This window comes from Rhagoletis pomonella, unplaced genomic scaffold (genome assembly GCF_013731165.1).
Source record: "Rhagoletis pomonella isolate Grant_MI unplaced genomic scaffold, Rhpom_1.0 Rhpom_scaffold_00002, whole genome shotgun sequence".
NCBI lineage: Eukaryota > Metazoa > Arthropoda > Insecta > Diptera > Tephritidae > Rhagoletis > Rhagoletis pomonella.
This window is the reverse complement of record NW_023458556.1, coordinates 44,255,781-44,266,988: the sequence shown is the minus strand read 5'-3', so window position 1 is coordinate 44,266,988 and position 11,208 is coordinate 44,255,781. Positions and strand designations below refer to the sequence as shown.

General features: G+C 35.8%; 1 protein-coding gene across 1 annotated transcript in view; it reads right to left on the bottom strand.

The window, feature by feature from the left end:
- The window catches only part of LOC118733659, a 42,738-nt gene extending 31,733 nt beyond the window's left edge, over positions 1-11,005 (bottom strand). Inside the window, 1 exon segment of the mRNA XM_036463163.1 lies at positions 10,745-11,005. The gene's annotated coding sequence lies outside the window, so the exon portion shown is untranslated.
- Positions 11,006-11,208: the final 203 nt, after the last annotated feature.

Sequence of the window (11,208 nt, the reverse complement as noted above, 5' to 3'; positions counted from 1 at the left end):
CCCAAAAATCCCCGGAGACATTTTAAATGACCCCGTAAATACATACATATCTGCGTACATATCTATGAGTTACAAATTCGACCGGTTGAATGCAAATTTTACGTCTGAGTAAATTATAATAAAATCTCTCTTATTTTGTCGCATGGTAACCCTCGCCGCAACATTGATAATTGGTATAAGTTTTCTTAAGACTTAAGATATACGTGTTATATGATGAGTTGCAGTTGTTGACAAAATTTTTGAAATTTTGAAAATTGCACAAATTTTACTTTGTTTGTTGTTCGAAAGTGAAACTAAATAGATTACATTTTTTAATTAAATGAAAACAAGCTGCATAAGATGAGGTATCCATTACATTTGACGAGATTTTGTGCTACTATCTATTACGTACTCCTATGTCTGTATGTATGTATGTAAATAGATATGTACATACTTATCTGTGGAATGTGCATAAATATGTATATATATTTGTATACATGGAGGAATGAAATCATTCAATGTAGAAGGAGGTTATTCAATATTTACGAACGATACATTTTTTCTTATTAAAAAATATTATATCTATGTATATTAGGGTGATCAAAAAAAAAACTTACCTAGCGAATTTATGGCCTTAAAAATACCTATTTATTGAGAAGAAAATTCTGCCATTTTGAAAAATCTTGATTCCAATTTTAAAAGGTGTCGCACAGTGGGCCGCTTCATACAAGTTACCCGGAAAACAAATTTTATTGCTTCAGATGCTTAGATTTTTTGTAAAAAGTGGCCATACATAAATTTACCTTGATCAAGGATCAATTAGATGACACCAGAGGTCCTTCGATGAGGGTTTGTAGCAAAAACGGTATATTGAAGGTATCTATGTACATATAAATACGCCACAATACAATTTTGAACCCCTTTTTTGATGGCACCGTTCTCTTGAAAGGATATAACTTTCTCTAATCCAGAAATGTATCTCTAATACCAATCACGCTGGGGAACTGAAACTTGGCACGGATGCATAAATTGTAAATACCCTACTTACAGCGAAAAATGATAGCTATTGGAAAAGGGGGCGTGGCACTTTCAATACAAACTGGAATTCTCATATCGCTTATCTCTGAAACCGCTTATGCTAACGCTCTGCAATTTGACACAGCTAAATATGTTAACAATACCGTACTTCTGACGAAGAGTGGTTTGTATTGGAAAGGGGATGTGGCACCTCCCATATAAAATGCAATTTCCATATCGCTTATTTTTGGAACTACTTATGATAAGGTTATGGATTCACCAACTACAAGTCAGAAAATGACAAAAATCATTCATTCATCAGTCGCAACTCTTGAGTAACTATGACAATTTTTTCGTACAGACTCTGCTTGATATAATATGGAGTTTGACATTGTTGCAAGGTCGTGCAAAGTCTGGCTTAAGCAGTATCAAAAAGCAAAAATCATGGAGAGTCTCACAAAAAAATTTTAAGAAAAGTACATGACAGTAAAGTGTTTAGATTGTCCAAAAAAGTTAAAACGCCTAATTTTGACACATTACTCTAGCTACGTCCCTCATCACATATTAATTGTTTTTATTTCATAAAAAAGGGCATCGTTTTCTATGCCAAATACATTCTCTTCAGCGTTCTGGTACACCACTCTGATAAATAACACACCACTTTTTATAAATGTCTATTTGATTTGTGTAATTTTTAGAAAACAAAGTTTCAAAACATCAAATTTGACCTACAAAAAAATTACTAAAGTGGGCTTTAAAACACCAAAAAGATAATTTTTTCTATGTAATTAGACATTTCTTAACAAGTTGGAATTATCAAAACATCAAAATTCCACTTTGATTTTTTTCCTTCTAATATCGTCATATAGCACATTGTGTGTCGGTGAGCATTTGAAAATTTCCATACAAATACCATTACATTTTTTTTTTTCGTTAAAAATGTTATAACTATTAAATTGTTTGAGATACACATTTTTTCTAGGCATATTATTGTAGGGAATTAAATCCTCTAAAAAATGGCCCTATACCTGGCGAGGTATAGCGCTGATACAAAATTACGAAGAACAAAAACAATTTTTTTTCGCAAGTAATGCAATTACATCGCCGGTAATATCCCAATTTCAATAAATTTAATTTTATTAATAATTAAACAGTTTATTAGTGTTTAAAAATGCAATAAAAAATAAATAAACTCTCTTCCCCGACACATCTAGTTCATAATTAACATTTCTTACACATTCTGCATCATTTTAGTGTAAGTTTTTTTCATTTAGCATGAATGTTTCATAGCCCGTAAGTATATGTATTTTTGACAATTTCCCAGACAATTAACTTCAGGGTAATTTTTTAGAGAATTTTATGCCCTACAAGAGTATCTCAAACAGTTCAATAGTTGACATTTTTAATGCAAAAGAATTTCATATTTCAAATGCCTACCTACACCTTTTACAATTGGAATGTTTCCAATTAGGAGAATTACCTTCTCAGTGAAAAGGTCGTTTTAGGCTGGTTTAGTTGGCTCAGCCTAATGTACATACATATACATATATGTATGCACATACATATGTATTTATGTAAAAATATAAAAATCATGCTTTATGTGCTATTCTGTCGTATAGAGGCAAAGCCAAAATTTTATGTGTTTATATAACCGAGTCCAGCGGAAAATTCACATTATTTATGGCATTAAAAATTTTAATATACCTACATATTTAAAAGTAAGCTTTTCAATATACATAAGTCACAATGCATCGCTCAAATTCGATGCATCACGCCACAGATGCTGGTTGAAGAAAAACCGAATGCGCTACCGCGTCAGAAAGAGCAGGTGGAAAGAAGCGTTTTCATTTGACATAATCTTAAAGGCGAAAGTAAAAGCAACTATCTCTTATAACTAACTGCTAATGGCCTTATTCATAAAAAATAAAGTAGGTTTAAAGAGCTTTATAAATTGACGTTTTCATACATTTTTGAATTTATAAACCTTTTTGCTTTATACTTTATTTTTTATGAATAAGGCCATAAGTCTTTAAAACGAACAAATAAATTTTTGTGAAAAATAAAACCACGCAGCAGCTTGCGTGAGATGTAAGCTAATAATTCAGAAAGTGAAAACGATATCCAGTGACTGGCATTTTGTCTATTTAATAGCCCGACGCGAGCAGCAAATACAACACAGACTTCTGCAAATATTGGATGTAGGGAAATAAAAGCCAACAATAGGGCGCTTGGGCGTTTTTATCAATAAAATCTATACGATTATGCGTTGAAATATTGCTAGTTGATGAGTTGGCGAATAGTTTGTAATGTTTGGTAAAAAAATGTTATTTTAACATCGATTCCGCTTTTATTGCACATTCGAGTGCGTTGGCGCACAGAAGCGTTATGATTTTGTGCCATAGACACATTTTATTTTTATAAATTGTATGTATGCACACCTATATACATACTTGCATACATATGGGCAAATATTAGCATTGCGGACGTTTCGTTTGGAAGTTTGCTTTAATTTTTTTGTCGGCAAAAAATTATAAATTTAATAATATGTGTGGTATAAGAGCAGGTTTAAAGCAGTACTTAGGAGAGCAAACTAATGGAAATTTGAATTAATGGCGGCGTACAACTGTGTATCAACATTGGCGGCTGCCACTTGACGAATATAATCTTTTCCACTTAACAGAAAAAAATGTGTAAAGGTCCAATTAAAGATTTGCATCACCCAAAATATATTGTTTGTTATTTAAAAAAAAAATATTTATTCAAAAAAAAAAAAGATTAATTTTCGCCACCTTGTATTAAAGAAAATTAGCTAAAGGTTGGATTAACTTTAAAATAATTGTATGTGTTCGTTCGGGACATTACGTTGCGAACGTTAATCTCCTTGCCGTTGAAAAAAATTAATTTTTTTAAGGCGATAATGTGGTATTTTATTAAAAGATACATATATATCTAGTGCCTAAAACTAATGCTATTCAGAACTTTGTTTCGAGAAGTAAGGGGAGCAAATAAGATTTATCCAATAAGTGTGAAAAGAAATATACAATCATGGATTCACACTAGGAGCTTTCGGAGCACTGCCACAGGACGGCAGATTTTAGGAGGCGGCAATTTTGAAATATAAATTCAGATAAGTGCAAGTTTGTTTGATAATAATTCAAACTAATTCTTTGCCACAACCTAACTTATTTGATGCAAACACCACTGTTATGCCATTCAGCTCTTCTCAGCAGTGCTCAGCTGTGATTTGACTCACAATTGAATCTTTGTGGTTTTCCCAATATCACGGGATGGGCGTAAAAATTCCCCCGTTTAAAATTTCATTTTGTCCACAATTAGGATACAACTCCACCAAATATTAGTATCAATAGAGAGAGGTCTGGTACGCTGGGTTGTCAAGATACAGGGGGTTCAAAATTTTAATGAAAAACATTAAGAGCGTGTAGCCGATCGTTTTCTGTCCCCGCCATATACTACCTGAGCTCGATTACAAAGTCTTACTTCAAGATTTAACTTAACTTTTTGAATAGGTTACCACCCTCTTCAAGAACTATGATGTACATAACTTCTGTATAATTTAACTAAATTTGACTTTTCAAATAGGTGGCAACCCTTTTCAAAAGTATTTTCAAACCTAAAACTTCCTAAACCTCTTTCGTTGGCTTTCCAAACTCTGCACCTATGCTAGCGTGAAAATACGGCCAACTAATGGGGAAATGTTAGCGGAAATCTTAATCAGTTAAAGTTTATATTTGGCTGGCTTCATCGGATATGGGAGGGTGGAGATGGCCAGGGCCCCGACATCTAAAATGGCACATGGAATCAGGAAAACTCTGAGGAAAATCAAGCCTAGGTGCTATTGGATTGATTTTCGTCAATCGGTCGCAATCGGTGTATTGTAACTGAAGGACTGAAATCTAGAAATCATGCGCACATAAGACAGCATAGCTCAGGTACACTATTCGAGGAGATAGCTGGTAAATTTCCCACTAGATTGGGTAACAAATATATTTTAGAGTTAGGTATAATCAATTCCAAATCCAATTTCCAACAAATTCCGAATTAGGATATTTCGTTATTTAATTTAGCCAAACAAAATCACAAATAACCAGCCATCCAGCCCTTCATGTGCTGTACTCATGTGGCGCTGAAAATTCGCTGATATGAAAATGGCATATCACAGTGAGATCAAATTATGCGATGTTGTGTAAAATGAATGAGTGAGGGTCGGTTATTGAGGTTGGCAGCCAAGTTTGCAGTGTTCGACAAAGAGTAAAGCTCTAATCTAACCAGCAAAATATCGGCCACTTTGCTCGCTGCTAAAAGCCATTTAGTTGTAGCATCCAACACGCCCACTCATCTCAAACTGCTGTGCTGTTGCAGCAGCAAGCATTTGTCACCCGCTGCGGGCAACACCAACACTGAATGTTGGCTATGTTTACTATGCGAAACACACACACACGCACATCTAGTCGCACATATGTATGCGGTCTTATGTTCTACCCCATTGTGGATATTTACTCATGCGCGCGACTGTATGTGCCTGTACTGTATAGGTTTATGCGCTTTTACAAGACATAATTTCCATATGAATGACGCTGAATTCATAGAGCTGAGTCCATAGCTCGTTTATGCATCGCTATAGCAGTGCTGCTACTTCTGCTGGTGCTGCATTCTAGTATGTAGTGGAGAGTTTTCATTAACCTAGTCACAGGTCATTCCACTTGCAATGCGGCAGTGGCTGGTTGGTTATTGGTATGCAACTATTGTAACATGGATGTCACACATATGGACATAGACCGAACAATCAGGTGTAAGCTTAAAAGCATAAAGCATACAGCAATAGAAAGATGTCACTATATATGCGGATATGCATACGGCAGCAGATCTGTAAAACGATTCTTGTGAATGGCTTTTAAGTAGTGACTTCTGGAAGAAAAGATTATTAGATACACAAGCCTAAGGCATATACAATGGATAAATAGTTGTGTATGTATATATTGAAGTACTACATACCGTTAATTTTGTGCTTGCTTGTTTGTTGGTTAGTTGGCACTTAAAGACGTACATATGTATGTAACCGTACACACTATCTCGTGCGGTTGCATGAACGGTAAGGTTTTCTGCAAAGCTCAGCGCTTAGGAGCTCTAAGTAAGTTAAAATATGTAGCGGCTTTGCCGTAGAAGAAAAACATTCCAAGTATTTGTTCTTCTTCGGAATTACTTTACTTTCGCTTTTCTTGGTATGCTGCTCTCTTTTCCGGGCAGTGACTACCACAGCTTTTGCTTAAATACGTACTTACCAGGCCATTGTACTTCTTACCGCAACACAAAAGGCTTCAAGTGTAGAATGCGCAGCCAATACGAATAACTGATTGCCATTCATCGGCACTATTTACTGGTTTTATCAGAGACCACAAAAAGCAAACATTTGTAGTAAAATTATTATAATTTTGAGCAAGGAAACCAATTGTTTTTTGTTTTTTATTTTTTTTTTACGAAAAAAACCATTGTATTTATAATAAAACATTAAAATATTTTTAAAAAGTGGTTTTGATAAACATACACGGCGTATGAGTTACTCAGATAAGATGAGAATATTACTCATACGCCATGGACGCACGTTCTATTTTATAATTTCCGCGATAATTGGTAGTTCCTACATATATCCGCAATTTTGAATTTTTAAATCTAACTTCAGATCAGTAATCAGCGATCCCAATTGATCTTTTAACCAACGTGACCAGGTTAGCCCTTTTGAGACATTCATTTTTATGCCATAGCCTAAGAACTTTAGGGTTAATTTCGTGGCTTTTTTCTAGACTTGTTTACTCAAAATATTCATAATAAACTTCTACTTATAAAAACAAGTAGTCCAACTAAAAGTCCTTCATATTTCAAAAGCTGCAATTTACAGTCCACCGATTGTAATGACTGTGCAAAGTACCTTTTCTTTGAGGTTTAAAAAATAATAATACCAAGATATTGGCTTTCAACTGTATTTTTTTTACAATTTGATTTTTTGGCGTACTAAGTACTAGCGTACTCTGATGTAGAAAATAATCATCAATAATCTCATTTAAGCAAACTAAAGAAAGATGGACTGCAACTCCACGGGCATGGTATTTTGAAACATCGGACTACGTGATTATCTTTTGGTCTTTTGCTCTTTAAAGTTTTAAAAAAGCTGATTGAATCATTTGTAATGAATGCTAAATATTCTACACGTTTCCCTCTTTAACTCGCACTCGTAGCCTTTGTGTCGAACACTCGGACGCAGCAGGCCCTTACAACCAATTCGTATGCATAATTTATACAATTGCCAATAAAGTAGACACAAAATTTAATTGGTACATACATATATCACAAAAACCACTTTATTGTACACATATATGTATATGCACCGCCGTGGTGTAGTGGTTAGCAGTGCGCGCTACCATTCCGCAAGGCCGAGGTTTAAGCCCAGTTTCTGACCAAAGTTAAAATAAAAAAAAATAAAAAAATATGTAGTTTTTTCTAATAGTGGCCACGCCTCGGAAAGCAATGACAAACCTCCGAGTGTATTCTGCAATGAAAAACCGCTTCTTTCTCTGTTGCAGCAGCTGAGAGACAGTTGAAATTTGTAGGGCGGAACTAGCGCTTTGCCAGACTGTCTCGAAATTTTGCTGCTGGGCTTTGTGTCTATGAGTGCATGAACATTGTCGACAGCGAGCGACACTTTTCACCGTGCAGCTTATAGAAATTTTAAGTTTTGACAAAGCTGAAGCTTGCTATGACTATTCAATGCTATTATCATCGGTACTTCTTGTTATTAGTTTCCTTTTTTTGCTATTATTGCGTTCTACGTAAGCATCGCCGTCGGTTGCCACAAAGACAAGTTGTTATTTCTTTAATTTGGGTTTTCATGTTGCATCTTGACATGATTGTCCTTATTCGTTAGTTGTTGCCTATCCCTTAATTTACTTGTTATTTGTTTGCGCTTTTGTTACTTTTATTTTCATCATTAAGTTGAGAGTATATCCATGTACTATTCCTTGTAGAAACTTAATGATAAGTATAACAACAGAAACGAAATACAATAATAAAAATATCACAAGTGCAATAACAATTTAAATAAGACCAACACTGAAAGTAGGTAAGCCAACAATATCCTTATTTTTACCACTTTATCACTACTACGGTGGTTTGGTCAGGCGTTGCCAACCATACATATCAGGGACCGAACGTAACAGTTATTTACGAAAACTGTCATGGAAAAATTCACTATGAAGGAAATGTTCTGCAACTAAGTGATACATACCAATCGATTTCTTTTTTCTTCCAAACTTGGCACAATTGTTGGCCTTGGTACAGCATACCAAATGGCCGAAAATTATTCAAATCGGACAATAACCACGCCCACGTCCCATATAACGGTAATTTAGAGAAATACGAAATCTTTGATATATCAGTAAATATTAAAGCTAATTTATTCAAAATTGATGCTTGCAACAATTCTTTACCAAGAAATACGTTTAGGATAAAATTTTGGAAAATGGGCGTGGCACCGCCCACTTATGACCACATATATGTATCTCGGTAACCGTTCCACCAATTTGTACCAAAATTGGTGTGGTTATTGTGCTTGCCGCATTAAAGCAGGACTAAAATTGAGGCCGATTTCATATAACGATAAATTTCAGAAATGCTTGAAACTTGAATATTTCGAAATTTAAGGACGCTAATTTACTCAAAATTGATACAGCCAGGGGGTAGCCATGTAGCGGTAGCTTTCGGAAAGGTGGAAAGCATATATTTAATACTTGCGCCGGGTATTTAATGCTCGGCTCCGCCCGAACTTAGACTTTCTTACTTGTTTTTTTTGTTTTTTAATTTGGTATAAACCTGTACTTTACTTTAAATTTAGTATAAATTTTGAGCAACGTTTTGCAGTTCGCTGGTATATCGTTTTTGCGATCCGCCGGCGAACTGTGCTTTTCACGAGTCGTTTGCGACCGTTGCCGGCGAACAAATTGTTCACCAGAACGAGTCGGAAACGACGTCGTTATGACGTCGTTTGGCAAATTGGGTAGTGGTAAAAAGGCATCTCTAAATGTGGGCTGAGCAGCGCAACAATAGGGAGATGTCCTGAAAATCAAACCAATACTTTGACACAGTTTAATACGCACAAGTGAAAAGGCAAACCGAAGCATCGGTAATGCCAACAACAGCAACAACAAGAATTTAGCGAGAGCAATAATAAAAGCAACCGCAACAAGGAAAAGCATAACAGCTCGAGAGAAAAAAAAACAGAATTATTATCGCAATGGTATTTTGGTAGTAGCAGCACCAGCGACAGAACCACCAAGAGAAGCATCAACTTGACTTGAGTTGACGAATGGAATGAAATGGTAGGAATGGAATGCGATGTGTTGCGTTGCGTTAAGATGGGAATACTTGTGGAGGCTTGCTTGCTTGCTTGTTGACTGCTGTGTGGCTGAGAAGGTGTAGGTAATGTAAGTTTAGGATAGAACTCGAAGGCTGTGTGGCTGGATGTTTGTTGACAAGCAGTGATAGCAAATAGGCATCCAAATAGGCGAGCAAGTAAATTTATGTATGTACATATCTAGTATATTTAATGGGTTTTAGCGTAGGACGCCTATGATTTTGTGTCTGCACATAGTATTGGTAAATGCAAGTGAAGATGGGTTGAAGCTGTATGAAATTTTCTCTTATATGTACTTGCTTTTTTGTGGTTTTTGTAGTTGGGGTTTGGTGGGGTTTGCTTTGTGGGCCATGCCACTACCTCATAAGTTTGCTGGTTTTGTATTAAGGCCACAAATAGGCGAATACAGTGAACAAATCATAGCGTGAAATGTACGTACATAAATACATATTTACGAACTAATGCAGGGCGTTTATTTGTACATACATACGTGCACCTGTTTGTATGTATGTATTTGTGCTTGAATTTATGCCACTGTTTTTCGCCAAACAACTAATCACTGTGGCCACAATGTGTGCGGATGGCCTTGCCATCAATTGCAAACAGCATGCACGCAACAAACACACGCAACTAGAAAAACATCAACAATCACGACAGCCAAAAACAAGAAAAAAAATAAATAAAAAAAAACACAACAGTAACAGTAACAATATACGCATTAACGGTCATTGTCGTCTATAAATTTTGGGCGGATGTGCGTATGTTTTAATTAGCTCATTAAACCTCTGAAAAATATCTGATTTTTGGCGTTGATTTTTCACACATCAACGCACAGCGGCGCTAACATAATTTGAAATAATAAAAGACCTACACAACCACATACATACATACATATATATTTATCTTTAGTGGCACTTAGCTGCTATCTTACGAAGCGAAGGACCTTCTTTAATTCACTACCACACAACAAATTGCCGCTTACAACGCTGATATGGCAATAACAAATTGGCACAATAACCGTTGTTGGCAGCGAATTTTTGGTTGTTTTCGTTTTCATACATACACACATACATATACTCGGATATACATATGTACATACGTGTGTATTATCTTTTGTATATTCTTATTGCTCGTAAAACCAACGATTTTCGGCTGATTTGTGCAGTCAACTTTAGTGTGGTTTTTGGGTCGCTTTGCAGCATTGCTTAGAATTTAGCACTTCTCTTTTTTTTACGCAAACGGATTTTAGTTTATTCCAATTTCTAAATTTCTGCAGACTACTTCTCTTTCGTTTCTATGTCGCACAACTTGGGAACTCATGCTCACCTTGCTTTTGACGCTTACACAAATTCACAGCAGCCACAATGGTAGTTATGCTTCATCTAAGACATCCTTCAATGCGCTGCTATGCTTCCGACCACTAATGCAGAAATATGTATATGTGTGGGGGTGTCCATAGTAATAGTAGTGCTGTGCACTTTTTTCACTTTCACAATTCATAAAATTTTTTTTTTTTCACTTCCTCTTCTTCCTTCCACACAAAAATTTGACACAGAACGCGCTTTGAAAGCGTTTAACCGTCTTGCACGTGCATTCTATTCAATATCCCGTTACCAACTGAGCGTAAGCTGAGCGTTCAAAAAGTCATGCTTCACGAGCGTATGAAAAGAAGAAGAAGAATAAGCAGCGGCGTCAGGAAATGCTTACGAAAATTCCTCTACTTTGGAGCAACGAATTGTCGAAGCCGCGCAACAGTGGCACAGTAAAAGCGCACAGTGGCCCGAGCAGGC